The 24,811-nt window shown below is 40.9% G+C and overlaps 1 protein-coding gene and 1 pseudogene across 1 annotated transcript in view; one reads left to right on the top strand and one right to left on the bottom strand.

Annotated features, from left to right (window-relative positions):
* ANKFN1 (ankyrin repeat and fibronectin type III domain containing 1) overlaps nt 1–24,811 on the top strand; it is a 342,813-nt gene that overhangs the window by 175,061 nt on the left and 142,941 nt on the right. The window lies entirely within an intron of this gene.
* On the bottom strand, nt 14,858–14,976 carry LOC111742973 (annotated as a pseudogene).

Below are 24,811 nucleotides of genomic sequence, written 5' to 3'. Positions count from 1 at the left end.
CCAATCAAAGGGAAACAAAACCAAAAAGTTATTTGTACAAAAAAGATGAGGAAATATTTATCTTACACTCCGACTGCCTCTTGGAGATTCTCAAAGAGTATTAGGAGTTGTATCTAAAAAGTCCGGAATTAAAGAAAATAAATGTATTTGAACCCACAGTCCTTTTAAATGTTAGTCAGAAGAACATACTTCAAGAACTTCTACTTAATCCTCATAGTGGTAAATCTTTCAGGTCCTGAGGCCAGCAAGTAGAGGTGCTGTTGGGTCAGTATGGAGGTGGAAGCGTGGCCTTTCCTGCTTCCCAGATAAGACCAGAGGTAACTGCCCACTCTCCCTCATGATTTAGCACTCAATCCTAAACTCCGCCCCCAGACGTGAGGTCTTCCAAATACCACAGGCGTTTACAACTAATCCATTCATCTTCATCAACTTACATAGCTTCCCCCCACCCAATATTAACAAGCCTACAGAGCTCCTTGCCAATTGTATTCAACATTTTAAAATAAAAGTGACAGAAATCCTTTTGGAGAAAAATCGTTTATTGGCTCATGTCGCTGGAAGTCCAAGGGTGGACCTGAGGCTGGCTGAATCCAGGGACTGAAATTCAGTCATGACATCTGCTCCTTTCTTCTTCTCTTGGCTCCACTTCCAACTGTCCCTTGCCATCATTCTTAGTATCTTTCTGCATGTCGAGAAAGAAGGCCACTGACTACTCCATGCTGACATGCTGCAGACTGAAAATCCAAAAGGAAGAATTACCCTCTCTCTCTCACCATTGTCCGTATATCAAATAACATGAAAGTGCTGTGGCTGGCCCTGTTTACAAAGTCACGTGTCCATTCCTGTACCAAGAGCTGAAATCAGAGTGTTGCCCAAGAGCGATTGCTCAGCTTGAGTCAGAGGGCCACTTACTCAGGAGGGCTTAACAACAGAAAAACACTGCAGGTTTACCACATGAATACCAACAAACGTCTTGCTTGGATTATCCCATGTAGTCAAAATATCTGTCCTTCTTAAGAAGAAAGTTTTATGTTATTCTACTTAGAATTATTTGCATTGCATCACTTTGCTCTCGCTTGAAATGCTTCAAGTTCTTTTCATCTATATCTTGTCTCCACAGCCAGACTGTACGCTCCTCCCCATCCTGTCTCATACTTGTCATTCATTTACTCATTCTGCAAAATTTTACTGAATATCTGTTGCATACCAGGAACTGTGCTAAGCTCTGGAGAATTTTTTTTTAATTAAAAATACAAGATGCTCAGAAAATGCTTTGCAAATAACTGAACCCCATTCCTTGTGATGTTCCGAATGCTAAGAATGGACCGTATTCTCCCAGCCATAGTCATCATAGAATTTTTAGTAAGATAATTATGTGAACTTGGGCCTGTCATTTCCCTCTTTGGGCCTCAGATTCCTCAATTGTGAAATAAAGATATTAACAAGATGCTCTCCAAGCCCTAAAATTCTAGGGTTCTAAATCATGGACAACCATATAATATGGGCAAGAAGAGAGGCCGTTTTTGAATTTGTCCCTAATTATCTCATTCAACTTAAATTACATCCTCACTCTCTCAGCATAAGAGATAAGAAGAGAACACAGTCTCATTTCACTGCCCCCTCTACCACATTTCGCTTCTAGATATGTTGGATGTACCATTTTAAAGCGATTTACAACCTCCAGGCGCATTCATTATAACCAACCACTTTATTTAAACGTGCTCTGCATTGTACACAGCCCCCCAAACAACTCTAGGAAACAGGATAAGATAAGGAGTTGTCCCCATTTTATGGAAGAGAAAGCTAAGGTTGAGATATAACTGCTCAAGGTCACAGAGCTGGTATGGTTTCCCGAATGGTGTCACGATAATGCCCTCTCTCAACTCTAGCACAGCTGAAAAGACAGAGTCATTTCTTGCCATCGAAAACCTGGATCCCATGAGAACAAAGTCTGTGAACTTCTTAGGATGTTTAAGTCAAAGGGGCTTTGGTGATGCATAGTTTTAACCCACAGCATAATAAGGCCTTTGGCAAGGAAGCAAGGAATACCAGGAACATAGTGTCTGCAAGGAAAATGTAGCAAAATGCCACATATATCAAGTAGCTCTCACGGTCCGGAGATGAAAGAAATTAGGGCAGGGGGAAATTCTCACCACGTTTGGGGCCCTCCATTCTGTGAAGTTCTCATTCAGGCCTTTGCAAAACTGAGCCATGCTTTCCCTTATTCCCCTAATCCCTGCCTTTCATTTTTAAACCAAAGTGCCTGTGAAGAGAAATCCAATGCACATGTTCTGATTCATTTACACTTAACTCATCAAACTCTATTTAGGAAGAGCTATCTGGTGTCCAAAAATATTTTAGAGTCTTCCCTCCTGCCATTTTAATGAGCCATCGAAAGTTGTTTTTTTTTGTTTTGTTTTGTTTTTGTTTTTTGTTTTTTGTTTTTCTATTTTTTGTTTTTACTGGTGTGCCCACGCTTGAGTTGAGCACATGTAAACAGCAGGGCACCCAAAAAGCCTCATGGACGTGCAGGTTCCAGGCAGCTTAGAGACCGAGAGGGCCATCTCTGCTTAGCAGAGTCTTCCGGGCTCCATGGCAGTGGTGCTGCACCGGGGGAACCCAAAGAAACTTGAGGCAGAGCAGTTTGCCCAGAGCGAGACCCATGTAATTGCCACAAACACCACCAAGAGGCAGACGGGGCTATAGACTTGAGATAGAGGGTTTTCCGAGGTCTGTCAGTCTCCAAAGATACAAGAAAGAGATAAAAACTACAGAACTGCTGGCTCAGAAGGAGATGGCCACCCCAGGGAAAAAGAGTCCTGCTCACCAGGCAGGGAGTTCTCGCCACTGTCGTCCATTCCCTGCAACAGACCCCTGGCTGATGGCTCTGCTTCCACACTGGACCCCTTACAGCCCAGATTTCTCTCTTGAGAAACCAGAGTAACCATTTAAAACAGAAATCAGAGCTTACCCCTCCTTGGCTAAGAAACTAGCAGTGGCTTCCTAGAGCATTTTGAATGAAATATAGATTGCTTGCCATAGCCAGAATATTCCTCATGACCGAGCCTCACCTGCCCCTCTCCCCTCAGCACCTGCTGCTTGTCCTCATTCACTCCGCTCCTGCCAAGCAACTGCTGTTCTGACTTGACCATGTGAAACTCGTTTCAACCTCAGGATCTTTGCATCTGCTCTTCCCTCAACCTGACCGTTCTTCCTCCAGACAGTTACACGGTTGACTTCAGCTCATTATTTGTTTCTTCTTTCAAAGATTTCTTTCCTTACTGCTCCAGCTCCAGTAGCCCTTCCACCTTAACTTACTCTTTAATGTTTAATTTTTTTTCTTAGCACTTACCACCTCCTGAAATTGTCTCGTGTCCTCGTTTATATGATTATTTCTTTTGACCCTCACCAGAGCATAAGTTCCAGGAGGTCAGGGACCATTCTTCCTGATTCACCTCAGAATCGCCAGTGCCTAGAACAGTACCTGATATAGGGTACATCTCAATAAGGATTTGTTGAGTAAGTGAGTGAGTGAATGAATGAATGAATGAATGAATACCCTTAACAACTATTTCAACCTGGAGTTGCACATAACTTCAAAAAGCTAGGGGGATGCCTCCTGGTCCTTGAGCAGTAGAAGCAAGCAGCCCTAGAATAGCGTTGTTTCTGTCTTAGATAAGGCGGCATCAATCCATTGCTCTCAAACATCTGTCTCTTGGAGCAAAAGCTGTGATGGAGAGCACGAAAGGCAGAGGAGCTTAAAACAGATGACTATAAGAGCAACTTCTGGGCCAAACCTCTGAAGTGTTGGAAGGCTTTGGTGCTATAGAGACAAGTTGGAAGCTGGTACCTGCAAATGACCAGAGTGGCTCATGGAGATACAACCAAAGCCAGGTGAAGCAGAGCCCGCATTCACGAGCCAAGTGCCTTTGGGCAAGTCACTTACCCTCCCTGAGCCTGTTTCCTCTTGTGTAATATGAGGATAATAATATCTAACTCAGGGAGTTATATACAATGTATAAAGTACCAAACACCGGATCTGATATAAAAAGAGTTTTCAATAAATGATAGCTGTTGTTATTGGGAAGAGTAGAGAAAAAATTCTGATGATGAACCAGAGAAACATGGCTTTGTTATAGTATTAAAGTAGGTTCTTCCCCAGACTGCAGTGACCTAGGCAATGTCTTTACCCACCGATCTAACAGTTACGGTTTTAATTGGAGGCTGAAGGAGGGAAATGCAAAGGGTGAATGGACTTACCGTGTAGAAGGCATCCTGATTCCACACTTCACCCCGGCCTGTCTGGGAAAACGTTCTTCGGTTTGTTTCCTTTAAGTCTCCATCTATCAGGGAGAACTGATAGATGATGCCAGGACTGGGCCCCTGGTTCAACAGCCCAAGTATTTTTTCTAGATATGGCTGTTAATGCATCTTAACAGCCCGAGTCATCACTCTGACACAAAAGGCAGCAAATGCTAACTCCTATAGGACATGTTGCACAGGTCTTGCATTCTGAATCTCTCCGACAAATAATTTGGTGTATTCCTTCATTTTCTCTATGTTTATATGCTATAACATACATAAAATATGTTACATGACTAAATTCTTAATATGTGTACATTTCACTATTCCTTTTTCGTTTAACATTATACATGTTCATCTTCTTTGTTATAAGCAACTTTTCATAAATATCTTTATTTAATAAATATACAATATTCAGTTCCATGACTGGCTCATGATTGTCTTAACCATTCCCTTGTTATTCAATGCTTAGGCTTTTCCCTGTGGGGTATCTTTTGAATTAAAAAAAAAAAAAGGAAAGAAAGAAAAAAATACTTAGGCTTTCTTTCCAATTTTTCACTATTGTTAATAATATAATATTGTAAGACACAGATCTTTGCCTGAATTTTATGTAGTTTTCATAAAAGAGAGTATAAGAAATAAATTTCTGGATTAAAAACAGTGGACATTTTAAAGGATTTTTTTATAGTATTGTTAAATGGATTTCAAGACTCCAGTACGATTATACATTTTAACCAGATAATCAATCTCGTTTTTTTATTCACACATGTGATTACTAGTTAGGCTGAATTTTTTCATTTTTATTAGCTACAACACTAGATTGTTAAATAAAGAATATTACTAAAGGCTAAAGGAAAGTTTAAAAATATATAAAGGAAAAAACTAAAAATATAAAAGTAAGTTCCCGAAGTATAGGCTTAGACTCTGAAAAATATTTAAATAACTAATTTTGTTGTATTTTTAATACGTGCCAAATATTTTGTTAAATGTTTATGCAAAACCATCTTTTATCTGCACAGCAAGTACATAGTACAATTAGGACATTTTCAACTGTAATACCTCAACCAACAGACTCATTTAACTGAAAAGAGTCTTTCAGTTAAATATGGCTCAGATACAGCTTGACTCAGGATCCCAAATGATACTTTTTCTATTTCTTGACTCTGACTTCCTCTATGTTTGCTTCATCCTCAACAATGAATGGTTGCCCAAGAGCCTGGGCCAGTCTCCCTATATCTCGCTAGGTCACATTTCTATGGCCAAGGTAATATAACACTCTTACTGGCCAGATCTTAGTCACATACAACAGCATCCAAAGCATATGAACTGAGATTAAGATAGAAGGCAGAACCCTAAAGGAAATTTGGGACCCTTTAAACAAGAGAAGAGTCAATGGGTACTGAGCAGCAAAAGTAACTTTGCTATGGGCAGGGGCTCTTATTAACCACATTTTTACAGATGAGAAACAGGCTCAGAGAGCTTATTTGACTGCTCCGAGATCACACAGCAGAGAGTGATTCAAATGCAGTCTCCCATCTGTCTGACGCTAGCAGAAGCACTAAAGAGCTTGACAAAGCCCCCAGATCTCTGACCCAAAGATAACCTCACTTTAGTCCCTGTGGGGCTGGCAGTTTGCCTAGGTTATTCCCTCAGCGCTGGGTCTCCACTTAATTGTATTCATTCGGGATGGATGCATCCATTCGTTCAGGCCAAGGAGCAGACTTCATTCTGGCTTGTGGCTTAATGGACTCATGGTTAAGAACATAAGGACTTATGGGATTTGGAGGGCAGACAAGTCTAGGTTCAAATCTCATCTCTGAACAATGTACCTTTGAAATTATCACTTAATTCACTAAGCTTCACTTTTCTCATCTGTAAATGGAGTAAACAACAGTCCCTACTCCATAAGGTTGTTGTGAGAATTAAGTGCACTAATGCATGAAACCTCTTAGGAGCCAGTTCTGCAACCCCTTAGTTCCCAGTAGCGATCAGCCATTTTGGAGCATGAATGGGAAGTTGTCACCACCTCCTCATGTACTATATAATCACCATTCCTACTCATCCACCGGAAAGGTTGCTTACGATTGCAAATCTAATATCTAAAGTTGAGTGTAATGCATGATAGTGAGAAAACTAAAGTAAGAAAGATCATTCTTTCAGAGCAGAGGATTTAATCCCATGTCAAATTGAAATTTTCAGCTGATTATCAAGAAAGTGAATGTTATGAGAGTTTATTTCTATTTCTTAACTCACAAACATTTATACCCATTATTTTAACAGCTTATCTCTCCCTCTGAATTTTTTCTTATTCATTATATATTTTGACTTAATCATAAGTTATGTTTTCATGCTTCAGATGAGGCAGTTTTTTGCTGAGAAAGCCCCAGATTCACTCCATTTTCCTTGAATTGTGGCATATTCACTTTCAAAGTTTATTTGGGGGAAAGAGGCTTCTCAAAAAATGTACATTCTGCGTACCATGGCAGTAATGTTTGTGAGTTATGCCTGGTATGAATCAGGGTTCTCCAGAGAAACAGAACCAATAGGATATACAGAGATACATAGAAAGAGACATATTATGAGAGATTAGCTCACATGATTCTGCTGTCTGCAAGTTGAAGGCCCAGGAAAGCTGGCAGTGGAGTTCTAATCCAAACCCCAAGGCCTAAAACCCAGAGAAGCCAGTGATACAGGTCTCAGTTTGAGTTCAAAGTCCCAAGAACCAGGAGCACCAATGTCTTAGGACAGGAAAAGATATGTGTTTGAGCTAAAGCGGAGAGCAAATTCGCCCTTCCTCCACCTTGTTACTCTATTGGAGCATCTAACATGTTGGATGATTGATGCCACTGGCATTGGGGAAGGCCATCTTCTTCACTCAGTCTGCTGATTCAAATGCTGATCTCTTCCAGAAATAATGTCTTACCAGCGATCTTGGTATCCCTTAGCTCAGTCAAGTTGGCACATAAAGTTAACCATCACACATGAACTCCTAAAATTCCGGCTACAGAAGTGATATGGACTATAGGAGCTATTCGGGCCAATCTCCACTGCCAGTTTTTTTTTGAAGATTTATTTATAAACGACTGTAAATTCTCTTCTTGAAATCCCCCAGGAACAAATCTAAATTCAGAAGTCAATTCCATGATATTTTTTTATTCCTCAAAATCAAAAGGTCACATTTTTCACTATACAATATTGAATCAATATTGTCATGCAATATCCAGTAACAAAATTTGACTGAATAGTAATAATTAAAGTAACTTTCATCTCATTCTTAAGTGATAACTAGCACTTGCTAGATAAACTTTGGTAATAAGAAGTATAGGAATTTATAGTTCTAAATTCTACAAGTTTAACTAACAAGATATCAATCTTCTAAGTTCTTTGTTTTTATTTAAGACCATTTCTTATATATAATTGGCCTACAGAATTATCTATGGTAGTAGAATGATGATAATGATGATATAATAATAATAATAATAATAACAACAACTATATGCTAGGCATTGTCCTGGATGCTATGTGTATATTTTCTAATGTAATCTTCACAGCAGCCTTAAAAAGCAAGTATTCACATCTCCATTTTACAGAGGATGACATCAAATTTCAAAGAATTGTATCCAAAATCTCACGATAATAAGTTATAGGATGAGACTCAAACCCAAATATGGCTGACTCCAAAGCCTACACTGCTTTAGAACTGAGTTTGCAATCTTTCAGAGTTTGAGTTTTAAAAATCCAGCTCACTGCCATAGAATAATATCTTTAGCCCAATGGTAGATCCAAGGACATGATAGAGTGAGTTGATTAGGTCCTGAAAGCTCACAGAGTAGGTAAATTTTTATGGAAGAAAATACTGAATCGTATGACCTGTAGTGCTGCTAATAACATGAGACAAAGGTGTCACTGTCAGTGGCATCCTCACACTTTTCAGCATACCACTCTACCAATAAGAGCCAGGGACGATGCACACTCTGTGTCAGCACATCTGATAAGGGGGGCTTGAAAAGCTTTTGCTTCCTTAAGAAAGTAATCATTTATTGAACAAAGAGCAAGGGATAAATAAACTGTTATTATGAATCAATTACTTTTTTAAAGCAATTCCCAATTAAAAAAAAAAAGCCCCTTTGAATTACCCACCCACAGCAATATCAAAATGATCAAAGCAGCTTGTATCTCATGCTGAAGCCTTATCTCATCTAAATGCATCTTTGCCAACCTCTCTAGCACCCTTAAAGATAACGACAGTGAAATACAATTCAGGTTCTGGCAAGATGGCTCCCAAGGAAACTTTCGTTCCCTGCCGTCCCATCCCCCTGCCTCAGGCATCCCCTCCCTCCTTGGATCTGAGTTTTCCAAAGTCCCCAAATTAGGTATTAAGTATATGTTTATTCCATCATGGTTTTCTCTTCTAATCTGGGAGATAAAAATAACAGAAAGAAATGTCTATTTGTAGTCTCATTTTATCCTCTACTGTCCCAAAAGTAAACTTCAGGATGTCGCTGATCTCATGCCTCCTCTTTCTTTATTTGGCCCAGTCCAAGCAGGGCAGCTTTTAGGGTGGACCTCACATACAGCTCCAGTTCAGAAATATTGCTTTACGAATATGCAGACTGATCCTCGATATGCTTTGGCACATCATCAACATTTTAAAAACTGGTTCTCTTTCAAAAACTAGAGAATGGGTTATTTATCGGCAACAGTAATTCTGGGAGTTAATGACCAATAGGCAGCTTGAGCGATGCTTTATGACAAAACACAAATAATCATAAACAATTTAGAAAAGCCCAAATCTCCTGAGTACACTGAACAATCCTCTTTTGTCTTGAACTGCCTTGAAATGAGAAAAATTATGAAACTCTATGTTTATTCGGAAGGATGTTTAACATGAAGCTTAAAGGTAAAAAATCTATTTAGTGTGGATTTTTTTAAAGCTTCGAAATGAACAGTATCTGATTGTTAAAGTAAAAGCTGTGGGACTTTTGTTAGAGACATTTTAATGTGGCCCTTAGTTTTTCTTCTTCAGTGGGACAGTTCAATTTAGCAATCAATGACAGCCTTCTATGTGCCATGCACTGTGCTAATGAGAATATACCAAGGAAGAAAAGTGTGGTTTCTGTCCTCAACGAGCTTTAAAAATCTTATGCTGGGGGCGGGGGAGGGGAAGGCACTACAAATTCTAATATACTCACTTTAAAGAACTAATAATTGTATAACATCGCTTTTTCCACCTATTGTCCTATAATTTCTACTTTCCCAACAAAAGGATGTTGAATCCCATAGAGAGAGAAAATAAATGTGCACGCTGAGCAATGTTCTTTTTCCTGTGATGTTTAAAAGCAATTTTCTTTAAATGAAATTTAAATAGAAACTGCTAACATTGAAATTAGTGATATCACCAGATATTCTGTGTTTTTACCCAAGAAGCATAAGAACCTCAGGCTTCATGGTGTTTCTCCAGTCTTTTGTTATTAGAGCTTAAGAATCGACAACACAAAGATAGCTCTTGACTTGGCATCCAGGGGTAAAATACCAGACCTGGTCCTAGGGCCTGTGCTATTTCTTTTCATCTTCCCCTTCTCTATATTCCTTTCCTTTGTTACTTCCCTGAGGAAATTCATATCTAGAACTTTGTTCAGTACGACACAAAGAGCTGAATAACATTCTCTGCTGGCAGGAAAGTGGCAGCTGTTTGGTTTTGGTCGGGAGCTGCGGTGGCGGTTGTTTTGTAAGGCTTACATAAATTTCTTGAACATCCAATATGACATTGTGTGAAGAGCAGTGGGTTTAGAGTGAGTCAATTTGTAAGTTTTGTAAACTTAGGCAACTCACTTATAATTTCTGGGCCTCAATTTCCACATCTATAAATCTGAGCACTAAACCAGTGGTTCCCGAAGTTTGCTGCACACTAGAATCACCAGGGGAGCTTTTAAAAATCCTGATGCCCAGGTTGCACGCCAGACCAATTAAATCGGAATATCTCAGGATGGAAGCCACATATTTGTTGTTTAAAGATCCCCAGGTGATTCCACTGTGCAATGAGGTTATAGAGCCACTGCAGAAAACTCTGACTTATCCGATGTCTTTGCCAGCTCTAGTATTCTAAATGTCACGCTCTCTGAGCTTCAATGTGTTCCTCTCTCTTATGAGACTCAAGCTATTAACAGCTTATCTAGAGCTTCAATGCACTCACCATCCCAGTGGGCTGGTCTATGAAAGCTGACAAATTGATTCTAAATTTTTATGGAAATGCAAAGAGTCTAGAATAGTCAAAGCAATCTTGCAAAAAAAAAAAAATAGAGCAAAGTTGAAGGCCTTGAGATTATCAAGCTACAGTAATCCAGACATTTGGTGGTACTTTAAGAATAGATGAATAATCATTGAAACAGAATAGATGGTCTAACACTCGACCCTCACTTACACAATCGATTTTAAACAGAAATGTCAAAACCATTCAATCAGGAAAGGAAAATCTCTTGCACTGCAACAACCAGATAACACCTACCTCACACCAAATACAAAAGTTCTTTACATAAATCACAGACTTAAATGTATAAGCTAAAACTATAAAGCTTCTATAAGAAAATATAAGCTAAAGTATTTATAAAGACTCCCTAAACAGGATGCTAAAAGCACTAACAAAAAAGATAAATTTAAAACAAAAAACAAAAAACCATAACACTCCTTTTAAAAAATAGGAATAGGTAAGCCACAGACTGGGAAAAAAATATCCATTTTACATAGGATTCATATTCAGTATAAAGAGTTTCTAAAACTCAATAATGAAAAGCCAAACAATGTAATTTTAAAAAGGGGCTAAATACTTGAACAAACACTTCACAAAAGATATAAAAATAACCAGTAAGCCCATAAAAAAAACTGCTCAAACTCATTAGACATCAAGGAAATACAAATGAAACAATGACAGTGAAATAAAAACTCCTCAAACACATTCAAATGGCTAAAATTTAAAAAAAACTGATAATGTCATACGCTGGCAAAGATGTAGAGCAACTGGAATTGCTCATGGGAATAAAAAAATGAAATAATTATATTTTTAAATGTTTGATGACTGCTTTTAAAGTTAAACATATATCTATCCTATGGCCCAACAATTCCACTCCTAACTATTTACCTAAAAAAAAAAAAAAAAAGGAAACATATGGCCGTACAAAAACTTGTACACAAATGTTCATAGGAGGCTTATTCATAAGATCCCAAACTGGAAATAACCCAAATGTCCATCAGCAGATGCTTGGATAAACAAATCGTGGTATATTCATACTCAGCAATAACAGGGAGTGAACTACTAATACAAACAACAGCATGGATGAATCTCAAAAACATGTTGAGTGAAAGAAGCCAGACACAATAGAATGCATACAGTATGATTGCATTTATAGAATGATAAAATCAGAACAATGGTTGTCTCTGTGTGTGTGAGGTGAGAGGGTGTGCAATAGACTGGAACTCTCTGGGGTGCTTGAAATATTCTATCCTGATTGCAGTGTGGGTTACATGGGTGTATATGTTTGTTAAACATTTGCTAAAACTCGTCGGACTGTATATTTACGATCTGTCTATAAATATACCTCAAAAATTAAAAACAACACTTTTATAAACTATATGTAAAGTGTTATGCAAATACTATGAAGTGTTTTAATTTTTAAAGCCTTCCAAGAAAAAGATGAGTTTGAGATGATTAGAATTTTGAGCTGATGCTAAACAATCATATGGCACTGAATATCCCATTTTCATTTGGATATTTGACGCAATTGGTTCCAATATAATGAGTTTGCTTCATAATTTAGCAAATGAATACAGTACCTTCTAGCTAGCTAGCAATAAAAAAGAGAAAAAGACAAAGAAAAAGGCTGGTACCAAGAATGATCTATACATAAATATATAGAATCTTGGACCTTGACAAAGTATTGGCATATTCACTATATTTATGGCAATTCCTGGTAATTTTAGTGAGGTACCTTTGAACTGAAGTAAAAAAAAGTAAAAGTTTAAAACATGTGACTCTAGACATCCCATTCTGTAAATCAAATTAATAACCACAAAACAGTATGAAAACATCTGCATGAACTGAAAAGATGAAAACTGATTAAAGTATATTATTTTACAACAAAGTCTCAATTAAGAAGTTCTTCAAGAACAAAGTCCCCTTTCTGCCTTCACACACACACACACACACACACACACACACACACACACACACACACACACCCCTCTTCCATAAAGCACCAGAAGCAGGAACCGCATTAGTTTGTATGACACGTCCCAAGAACAGTGTTCCCACTGAAACACAGGCGCAAATACCCAGGAGAAAACTCCTCTTCACCTTCCTTCTTTCTAACTACACCCAGCTTCAGGGCTATTGTAGAGAAAGTTCTAGAGCTGACATGGCTTGCTCCAACAACACCGGCTTTCTTTAGGAGCTCTGAATATAGCATGGGGATGTCGCCTGTGCTAGATGTTAAGCCTAGAGTGCTGCCCGCACAACTTACCCCATCCCCTAAATCATTCTGTCAGGGAAGCGCAAGCTAGATTCAAGTCCACTGACTGGATGGTTTTATACCCAACGCAAGGATCCTCTCCTTCAGAGCACTTAACTCGGCATAAAGGTGCACCAAATGCTGGAGGGTAAGCTTATTAAGGGCTTTGCTCACTATTAATCCCTATACCTAAGACATCATAGGTGCCACATGCATTTAGTAGACTATGTGGCTCAATGAATGAATGCTGGCCTCCCGGAGTCACTGTAACAATTAAATAAAGTAATATATTCGAAGTGTTAGCAGAGCATCTAACATTAAACTTCAACTCTTTTTCCCTTTCCCTTTACACAGATTTTTCCTACAGAGAACTGTTTTCTCTTATTAGATGACTAAATCTTATTCCTTTTAACCACCACAAACCAAACCCTTTCAAAAATAGGAAATAATCTGGTGTTATTTTCAGCTATCAAAGTCTGATGACACCTTAACATGACTATGCTATGAATTTCCTCACCCAGCAGTGGACGTCTTGACACTTTTGATCAGGGAACTAAATACCCTATAGCCTGTATTTGATAAGAATTCCCAGAGTGATCTGGAAATTGTGTGTGTGTGTGTGTGTGTGTGTGTGTGTGTATGTTTGTGTATGTGTGTGTTGTATGGTGTGCTTGAATGCACACATACACATTTGTGTATATGAAAGGGAGAGAGAGATTGTTTGTAAAATTCCAGTAATGGATTTAAATTCTATTCTTAAAGTACTAAAAAGTATAAAATGTCCAATTACAACTCAACTTTTCAAGTTGTCTTAGGAGGTACAATGTCAAACACATTCATAACATCTTTTTCTTCACAAATAAACACACAGTCACCCTTCTTAAGTATAAAAAGTATCCAACCAGGGCTAATGATTTCCAGTTTATCTCTTGATTAAATGTCCCTCCATAGAGAAACCCAGAACTGGAAAGCACAGCCTGGAATAGAATGGGATGGGAGCCCTCAGGGTACAAAGCAGGGCACTTTGTGAGTCTTAATAAGATTCTGTGAAATTTTTGTTTCCGTGGTGTGTATGTGATGTGTGCGTTCACCGGGTCGCAATGTAAAAAGTGTTTCTCGATGTAAGCCGTGGTCAGAGACATTCAGAGGCAACAGCACAAGATGCCCAGGCAACAATTGATGGTTACATAGTCCAAACCTGGTCAACAAACAGAGGCGCCAGCATGCAGGTGTACAGAAGTGTGAAGGGTTCAGACATAGACGAGATTCCCAGGCAACCTAGAGAGAGACTTTGTTTAGTTCACCAAGACAAGTTTAGTGAGATGAGGGAAGAAGGGCAGGCAAATCCCCCTCAACATCCCAGAAAAGAAACAATTGCCCTAATTGTCAGAAGCATGTCAGAAAGAGCCCAAATTACCTGGAATGAGCTATGTAAAATATGAAGCTCAAGTCAGGATTCTATTTATTCTGTGACTATATAAATATTACACTATTTTTGATAGAAAGGAATCTTTGACTACTTCACTAAGTCATCTCATGGAGAAATCTACAACTACGATGTCCTTATAATCTGTTCCCTTCTCACAAAAATTTAATTGAGCCATTCCAATGTCATTTAGGGTGACAGCAGGGGTGTGGTTGGGGACTGCGTGTGGTCTTTCCCTTGCAAACAAATTGCTATTCTTTAAAGTGTGTAAAGCAGAGACTAGACAGGCTGCTCAAGGCTTATTCATCCCCTGGAGCTGCTGGGCTGGAGGTGGGATCCCACTGTGGCTGTGATTTTTAAGGCCTTTAGTTCAGGAGCTACCAGCACCCCAGCCCGAGTCTGCTCCCAAAAGTTCTCCCTCTAGAACTGCCTTTTACCCCCTTTTTCCCCTTCACACAGGGGTGCGCACACACACACTCCAGATGACTCCTTTATGCCTCTCTCCACCTATATTCCACTTTTATTTATTTTTATTTATTTATTTTTTAGGGGAAGCAACCCTTGGTTGACCTCACAGATTGCAAGGACCTTGTCAGCTTACAATCCCTTATTATTTTTTTATTTTTTACACCTACAGCACCTGGTCTTCCTAGGTGGTCTCCCATCCAAGTATTAACCAGGCCCGACCCTGCTTAACTTCCAAGGTCAGACAGGATTAGGCTTGTTCAGGGTAGCTTGGTGGTAGACTTTATTCTTTTAGTTAAGGAGTTTCTTAAAACAAAATGGATACTTTGCTAAGAGAGTTCTCAGAGCTAGAGTGGTATAATGCTAATATGTTTTCCTTCTTAGCTTTTCTGTCATTAAGATTGAGCCTCCCTCTCCCCATTCAGGACTAGAATCCTGCTTCTGCCCCCAACCTTGTGACCAGAAATGTAACAAACACAGACTTCCCTGTCCATATCTCTAAACTGACCTTCCTAAATGTCCCCTTGCTATGATCGGCCAGCTGGTCAGGACGCTTATCAGCTCTTACTGATCATCCTGATGTCAATCTAGTCCCTAAATCCCCATCTATACCTGTTGTCCCAAAGTAACTCTGAGTAACACCCCCTTTCATTTTCAAAATCATTCCAGTGTGAAAAGTCATTCATCCAACACCCCACTCGGCCTGCTCAGTTAGGATTTTCCTGTGGCCCAGAGTAGGATCTATCCCTATAGTTCTAGGTTGGCCAGACTCAACATCTCCTGCCTTTCAGCATCATCTTGAAAACTTGGTGGCTTAAAAGAATGATAATCATTTATTATTCATCATGGTTTCTGTGGTTCAAGAATTCAGACAAGACACATATTGGGGGCAGCTTGTCACTGCTCCATAATGTCTAGGGCCTCAGCTGGAAGATTCAAAGGTCGAGGGCTGGACTTATCCGAAGGTGCGTTTGCTCACACATCTGGAGACTGATGCTGGTTGTCACTTGAGGCCTAGCTGTATCTGTGGCATGGAGCATTTACACGTGGCCTTTCCATGTGACTGGGCTTCCTCCCCACATAGTGGCATGGTTTCAAGGACAAAAACCCAAACCAGGTAGAAGCTGGTCCTTTTTATGACCTAGGCTCACTTAACATCAAGTCATGTCGCATTTCTCCACCATATTCCATTGATCAAGGAAGTTGCAAGCCTCTGCCAAGATCCAAGGCCAAAGAACATCAGACCCCCACCCCTCAGTGGGAGAAGTGTAGTCACATTGTAAGAAGATCATGTAGAATGGGAGAGATAGATCCATGTATAATATAACCAGCCACATCCTCCAAGCACCCCAGCAACCATAGGCAAGATGTCATCATCCTTGCTACCTCTTTCTATCAAAATTTTCCAAGGATAAGCCCCTTGATATATTATGACATGGAGTGATTTTCTAAGCAGGAATGCTACTATAACCCCTTACAGTTGTGGGCTTTGTTAAAGTTTCACAAATTTTTACATTTGATCCTCTAATCCTGTGAGGCAGATAAGGCAGGCTTTACTCTTCCCTTGCTACAAATGAGAAAAGAAGCACAACCAGGTAAATAACTTACCCAGAGCCACAGAGCTAGGACTACTCAGCGTAGTCAGTTACATCACCAAGTAACCTCTGCTAATGGAAAAGCATCTCAGCACTGGGGCCTGTGCCCAGCTTTGGACCAGACAAGCCTGCATGTGAGTCCTGGTTCTATAGCTTGGTGGCTTTGGACAAAGAGCTTATCTGCCCTGAGTTTCCATTTTCCCTAGAATGAAGGCAATAGAGCCTGCCTCGTGTTCACTTCCTGCCGTGGAATCAAATAATGTTCATAAAGGGCCTATAACAGTGCCTGACACGTCTTTGGCACCCGGGCAGAAGCTAAGAAGTTAATTTTAATGATGACGTGTGATCCAATAGGGTGGCACAACCTATTTACAGCCTGCCCTTTAATGTAAATGCTAGTCCTGGCCACCATGGCAAACAAGAGATGCTCTGCCTCCAGGTGGTACGTGGGGAACCATCCTCGAGTCACACCTACAAGCCAGTCATCTTAGATCTTTTCTCATAGAGAAATGTTGTTCAGCCGTTTGAAGCAGAAACCTTACAAAGGGCAACCAATTATCAAACTCCTCTGCGCAAACATTAGTGAATGAGATACAGGCTAATAATGAAATCTCTAGCTCACAAGGCTGCTAGCGATGTGAAGGTTTGCTTTGTTGTGAAGAGCAGGCTGTGTTGCTGGTAGATGATCTTAAAGTTGGCCGACCTTCAATGGCTAGGCAGAGCACAAGGTTAACACAATTGAGAGGTTTTCAGCAAGTTACCTCAAATGCTGTTGAAATGTAGCTATTTTATATCCAGTTCTGTGAAGGTGGACCCTGAGTCATTTAAAGGCCCTGGATTTTGTTCTCATCCTTTCAAGAGAACACAGTGTGCTTCTGGCAAAGGCTGCTGGATAGAATGTTTTGTCGTAAATGAGAGACAAGTGAAGGGGCTAAGTTAATCAGTGTTTACAGTATCTAAGAATTACGCCATGGGGACGGGAGAGAGGCTCATGTTATAGTCCTAGTAGTTGCCTGGAAGATCTGGAGAAAAAGGCATTTTGTTAAAATTCAGAAATAGTTTTCCTGTTTCTTCTGCCGCATCACTTGGGCCTGGCTATAAAGCCTCAATTCTGCCTCCAGGGCCAAAAGGACAGCAGATGCACTCATAAGAAAGCCCAAGGGGCACTGAAAATTTATGACCAGTCTTCAGCTCCTCAGCAGTGTACAGTTCTCATTCATGTCGGCAGGAAGCCTGCCGACAGGACAGGGCATCTCAGTTGAGTTCTTTCTCTGCTTTGCTGGTTCCCGATCAAACTTGCCCTGTGGCTGCTTTGAGTGTTGTTGTCTCGGCATCAAAAAAGCAAGGAGACAGCTCCATTTCTCCTGGCGCCTGGAGCTGGGCTCCAGGGCAACTCACCCTCCTCTTTCTGGGATTGCTTTGGAATCCTCACTGTTTATAAACGAAGCCCACATTGGCCCTGTTGTAACAGGCGGTGCTCCTCACTCCATAGCAATGGGGAGTTCAAACATCTTAAGTCACCCTCCAGGCTAACCCAAACCCTGAACTCCCGGACAGTGTAACTGACTTTCTGCTGCTGTTCTGCCTTGGAATGGAACAGCACTCTGTTTTCCAAAGCCCCTTCTTCACAAACTGGGTCTCCTGCAATCTGGCAAACCCTGTGAGGAAGCCAGAGCAGCCGTAGCTAGTCCCATTTCACAGATGAGAAGACTGAGATCCAGACAGTTTAAGCATGCAGCTAGAGAGTTGTGTGGCTGATCCCTAACCTTCCAGCCCGTTGCAACTTCCCCCAACATGGCTGAGGGTTTTAACTTCTCTTCCTTTCCCCCCTTCTCTGCTCATTTCCCCTTTCCATTGTTTCTCCAATCCCTCTCTTCTTCCCTAACTCTTATCCCTCATCCCTCCTTTTTTGATTCCTTCCAATCTCTTAATCTTTTTCTCTGCACTCTTCCCTCAGTGCTCTTGTTCCAACAAATATTTCAGGCAGGACCGAGAACACTATAGAATTATAGCACCAACGTCACCATTAACCCAGCAATTTAAACAGGAATTTAATCAGCTCTCAAGGGAAATCCGTTCGCCTCTTTGTGACACATTTTCTGCATCTATGAAATAAGGATGTTATGTGGATAACTATAAGATAACAGTGTTGAAAGTGTTCTTAAAAGCCAGAAGCACCCAAAGAAATATTGATTTAGGAGATACATACAACCTGTATCTCTTTATATCAGATTTATGTTTGCCTGGATATAGCAATTTTTACTTTCTCTTTTTAGAATTTGGAACTATGTTCCATCAGCCCATTTGAGTTGTGGCCAAACCTGGAGCTTTCTTCTTACACCACCTTTTCTATTTGGGGAGACACACAAACTAAATATTGAAAAGGTCCATTAAAGAACTGAGTCTATCTAGTCCTCTAAATAAGGATATCTTAGTAACTCAGAGCAAAGCTATTCAATTTTCTATTCGTAGTCCAGCTTAGGCAGATGCAAACTAGTCTCATTAGTCATTGCACCAATGCCTTCTAGTAGCCCCTCTCCCTCAATTGTTATTGATTTGCAAATGTTTGGAGGAATATCTGATATTGAAAGTACTCCCTGAACAATGTCTGTTCTCATTTCCTCTTCTAATATTTAAATTAACGACAGGAAGACAAGCTTTCATGAGTGCCTGTCTCCAGTCTCCGGGCTGTGAGATCTATAATGCTCAGAGAACACCGACTCAACGTGAAGATTGAAATTCCTCCAACCTAATTTAGAGAGGCAAGTAAAACTAACATCTCAAAACTGTGCCCCTCAATTCTTAAAAGCAGTAGTTCCGGTTTGTAAATTAGAGTCCAGATCATTTCAACCTATTCCATCCTGAGAATTGACCAGAACCAAGAGAACCCTGATGAGACTGTTAGGGGCAAATGTCTATAGGAGAATGTCACTGGATCATTTCAAGGAGCTGTGTATGCTTTGGTCCCATTCTCAGGTCTCTTCAGAATCTATTGTAGATTTCCCTAAATTGCTTGTCTGATTTCCTCTCTGTGAAGGCCTTGGGTGGTGTCGTAACTCATTGACTGACTAGATAAGATTTTCTATTTTGAGTGGATTCACTCTCACACCATCAGAGGAAACTCAGACGATTGGGAGGTGCCTGCTTGAGGTGACTAGTAATGTCCAAGTAGGGCAGATCAACCCAGGTCAAGACCATGTCAATGGACATGGGCTATCCTGCTGGATAGAACTGACCTTCTGGTGCCCAGATGTGTAATAGCCCAAAGCACACTTAAAGGCCTAATTGTGCTGTTCCTGATTTTATTCCAACTAACTTAACCTTGGCTTCATCTAGCTGGGCTGACCTGAACACCGGGCAGCTGCTTGTTATAGTGGCCTTGGATGGACCTCACTTCTTGCCCAACTTGGCTATGCTCCTTGGCTGCAGGGCTTAGAATTTAATAGCAGGGCCAGCAGATGGCCTGGTCACCCAGCATGCTACTGGCTCTTTCCATGGGCCACTGAGAAATTCACCAGCGTTCCTTTGAAGCAAGGAAGGGCTGTGACTTTTGACACTTGGTCCAGAGACATCTGTTGAACTTCCCTAGTTCATTCACTTTTTTCTTTAAAGTATCTTTTTAGTTCTTGCCTTAATACTTGCCTTAAAAATTAATTGACAACCTCAATTTAACAAAGAACCAGAAGATAATTAGCTTAAGAGGTCACTTAATCTAGGCTGCATTGAACTCTTTTACAGTTTGTGAAAAATTCTGTATCTCCTCTGGAGCTGCTGCCAGCTTTTTGTTCTTCATTTTTTGTACAGTATAGGATTGCCAATCAGGTGGCATCTCAGAGCATGTTGCTGAGAACATACATAGCTAAGTAGTGGACATCGTTGTACCTCCTTGGTTTTCTTTTTCATTGCTGGCACAGAAGTCACAGTGCTTTCCAACAAGGTAGAGGCTGACTCAGATTCCTGCTGGGACAAAGTAAAACTTGATTTCCTGAGCAGTACAACTGAACTGACTCAGAGGCCAAAACAAACGAAATTCCAGTACCCTTGATCCTGTACCATCTTAGGGCTGCCTTCCAGGGAACAAAGGTGATGTGATCAAAAGTAACATGTGGTCTCATCTTCTTAGAGTGTGGCTTTGAGAAGCTAAGAATGATGCCCAGGGGAAACAGACTCGTTCGACTAGAGTGTCCAGATCTAAAAGAGGGCCTCTTGGGAGAAATGAGAGTGTCCGCTCTTCTTCTGTGCCTTTGATGGGTCTCTGGGTAGTTCTAGGAGGACAAGGGTGCAGACATCAATACATGTTGTTCATTTTCTTCAGGCTTTTCTCTGTTACCAAATCAGACACCTTCTCTCTTAGCATCTGTAACCATTTCTAGTTAACATCCCTATTCCCTTAAGCAACTGGAAAGCAAACCAAATAAATGTAGAATCTCTAGGCAAAGCAGAGTTTAATTAAAAAACAAATCAAAACACTGCCATCTCACCTAGCTAACCCTAGCGTGTTAGAAAAGACCGCAGGATAAAGGCACACTGCCTGGGCTGCTGAGTCAACAGTGGGAAAGAGCTTCTCATGCAGAAAAGGCAACTAACAGCCCTATTAAATAGAGTCATACTTTTCTCACCTACCCACTAGAACTGTGATGTCCCTCCAGTTGAAACAGAATAGCCGTCTTCAGTGATGCATCACTCCTTAGCTTCCTCATTCATTCATTCATTCATTCATTCGTTTGTTTTTACAATAAACGTTTATTTATACCCACTTATATTTCAGTGGTTTTCAATTTCATGCACCCATCTATTCATTCAGAAATTACTTATTTTTGAACCTCTACTTATGAGCTGAGTACTCTCTTAGGTATAAGAGACAGACAGGGTCCATAACATGAAAATTTTATATTCTAGTTAGCAATTCATACTCTATCCACTCATCGTCATTCATCCATTCACTCATTCCTTTGACAAATATTTGCTGAAGCCCTGCTGTATGCCAGGTACTGTGTTAGCCACTGGGCCAAACACATTCATCCCATCTTCTTCTCTACTTTCTTAACTCAGTGTGTCACACATATACCACCACCACTACTGCCAAGCACAGAACCAAAAACAAACCCAACAACTTTCTTTTGTTTTGCATGTGTATATTCGTGTGTGATTATTTTAGGGGGAGAGGAGAGTGGGCTTCAGGTTGGTGGGCAGGGTTATTGAGTTAGACAGTATTTCTGCAAGTAAACATTGGTTTCATTCAGAGTAGTATATAAGAAGGCAGATCACAGATTCAGTACAGTACAAAGAGAATCTTTGTGCCATAATCGCTGTGGACCAATGGGATAAGCTGCCTCACAAAGTGGCTAGCTTCCCACCTCAAGATGCGGTCAGAAGTCAGAGGATGACCTGCCAGAGACAGCACAGAAGAGATGCTACTACCCAGGAGGCTTCTGATCCCTGATCTAGAGACTCTTTCTCCTCTGAGATTTGATTAGCAAAACAATCACCCTGGCACATTTGAAGGGTTCAAAATATACTTGTCAAACGAATAACTGAATATGTGTTAAGCCATTTGTTGGAACTTGGGCTCAGTGAGGGTAAGAGCCGGGCTTTATTCATCTCATGTAGTCCCAGGACCTCTGTCTCTCTGTAGGGCTCCAGGGAACTGTCTGAAGGGCTTTGTACTGGAGGTTCTCCAAACTCCCTGTTTAACATTCTAGGCAGAAACATCTTCTTGGTGTGGTTTAGCCACCTGGCAGATTCTTTCGGCAACTGGAGCATCCTTTATAGACACATTCACGCGTGTTTTCCTTAAGCTCCAGGCTTTGTTTTCTTCCCTAATTAGCAAATTATTGATCCACTTCTTCTACTTTGAGGCCATATGCACTCGGGAATAAAATTTTGTTTTGCTATCGACTAGAAAAGCAAAATAGCTAAATAAAGAAAGTGAATAATGCCTTCCCAAAACAAACAGTAGAATTGGCTTCTGAGTTAGCTCTGTTTGGGGTTATCTGTGGTTGTTTTCCGCCCTCCAGTAGCACCCATAATCATAAAGAGAATGCGTGATTGCCACTGGAAACAGAATGATCGATCTACAGCTCTGTGGCCAGACACCACTGCCCGAAGAGAAGCGCGGGGCAGGGAAACGCAGAAGCCGACGTCAAGATTTTGGGGGCCGCAGGCCACACCGTAATTCAGGTCATCACACTTGGCCAAGGAAGCTTATCAAAGAAGAAAACAGACTGACATTTTCTGGCCCTATGGTTCACTCTCAGAATGCAAGGTTGGAAGTTAGCCTGGCTTTCTCCATCCTGGGGAGACAGAGTAGAAGTTTGAGAATTTGACTCTTTGATAGTACAAAATGCGTGGCCTCGTACAGCATTGTGGGTGCTGTTTCACTTTAGCAAAGCAACTCAAGACATAAAGAATTTCAAACTAGAGCGAGGGCCTGACCTGCTTGTTCATGGCTGTGTCATTCAGGGACAGCCCAAGTCTGGCAGAAATAGCAGAAATTTTCTGCCACAGAACTCAACCCGTTAATTTAGATAAAAATGTTCCTGCGTGAACACTGACTCTAAACTCTCTCTACTCGGATCTGCGAGAAACTTCCCGGAGCGGCACACAGAGGACAAGGCCCGAGCCATCGGAGGCTGGGGACATTTCACAGGGCATTTTGATGGGCGAATCTGAGAAAGTAACCTCAGTTTTAGCAAGGGAGCATGATCTTTCCAGGAGTAGCAGTTCCTAGGATGGTTAAAGAAAATGACTAAGCTTGTTTGTGACCATCTCCAAAATACATCAAGTGACAAAGAAGCCAATATCTTTTCCCATTACTGACAGAGAGGAGACTATGGGAAAACGTCAGGCTTCCAGACTTTTATCTGTTAATGACCACCCTTAGGACTTCAAGTGCCACTGCCCGGCCGTTTCTTGAGAAACTCTCTGGGTCACAATATGGAAGATGCAGTTTGGGAGTGGGCCCCGTTCTCCAGGTGCTCATTCATCCTCTCTGGTCACGTCACCCATCCATCATTTCAGCAGAAAGACAAAGTGGTGTAGAATTCAGGGAAGAAAGACAGTATCCTTTAAAACGTCATGGCAGAGGCTTCTTTCTCTCTAGCGTAAAGCTCTAGCAGATCCTCTACTCCAGCCATTCTCAGAGGTGCTCTCCAGATCAGTAGTATCAGGATCGCCCGGGAACTTGTTAGGAAAGCAGATTCTTGGGTCCTACCCAGACTTTCTGAATCAGAAACTCTGGAAGCCAGGCCCAGCAGTCTGGATTTTAACAAACCCTCCAGATAACCAATGTACACTCGTGTTTGAGAAATGCTATGCTACTCTCCATTAAGAAATCTGAGTCCTACTATGACATAAAAAGAAATTACTTTCTCTCTCTCTCTCTCTCTCTCTCTCTCTCTCTCTCTCTCTCTCTCTCTCTCTCTCTCTCTCCCCGTCTTTCCCTCTCAGGATATAGAGATAGAGATAGAAATTCAGACAGACAGAAATGGAAAGAGAGAGAGAGAGCTATATGGATATAGATATACACATATAGATATAGATGTAGACAAAGATATATAGATATAGATGATATAGATGGATATAGATAGATAGATATATACTCTGATCCCTGATCTACAACCTCCCTCTACTCTGAGATTTGATTACCCAAACAATCTCCTACTAAATGTTGTGTACACACACACACACACACACACACACACACACACGCGCGCGCGCGCGCGCGGTAATGCCTTCTTTGGCATTTAGATGAGTCCGATGAACAGGAGATTAAATAAATATTATATATCTTAAAAGAAGCCAACTGGAATGATGGTAAAGAACATGGGCCTTGGAGTCAGATTTGGGTTTAAATCTACCTCCATTGTTTGCAAGCTGAGTGACACTGGGCAAGTGGTTTAATCTTTCTGGTCCTCCAGTTATTTCTTCATTGGTAAAATGGTTAGGGTAATAGTACTGAGCTCCTAAGGCTAATGCGAGGATTAAATTAGATAATACACATCTACAATGTGCTTGATAAATAAACATCACTGTTCAAGCAACATTTGGTCTCATCGCTACAATTATTCTACCGGGGTCACCCATAGTGAATAGTAAGGACCAAAGTGCCCAGAGATTCCTCACTATGAAATGCAGCTTCTTTGGAAATCTTCTTTAGGGACAGTCTGAGCCAATGAGTGAGAAAGAGAATCCCAGCTTTTTGTGACTGTTTCGGGAAAGGTAAGGGATGAGAAGCAAGGCACAGGCGTCGGTGACGGGGTTTGTTGACAGGGTGGAGGCTCCTGTGTACCGCTGGCCTCGAAGATCTGCGGTGGCCACAGTTTTCCTTTCTCATTGTTATGGCGTCTGGGCAGAGAGGAGCTTAGGAGCCAGACCTCTGAGGCTGTGTGTGGTGAGCCTGCTGGGGCTGGCAGTCGCTAAGGGCGGAAACCACTGTTTGGGAGCTGCTGGCAGTTTAACTGTTTCTGTTGCTCATTGCTGAGGATGAGAAAAAGGCAGGAGGGCCAGAGCATTCCACACTG

Source organism: Pteropus vampyrus, unplaced genomic scaffold (assembly GCF_000151845.1).
Source record: "Pteropus vampyrus isolate Shadow unplaced genomic scaffold, Pvam_2.0 Scaffold104, whole genome shotgun sequence".
In the NCBI taxonomy this organism is placed as follows: Eukaryota; Metazoa; Chordata; class Mammalia; order Chiroptera; family Pteropodidae; genus Pteropus; species Pteropus vampyrus.
This window is presented reverse-complemented; position numbering and strand designations above follow the sequence as displayed.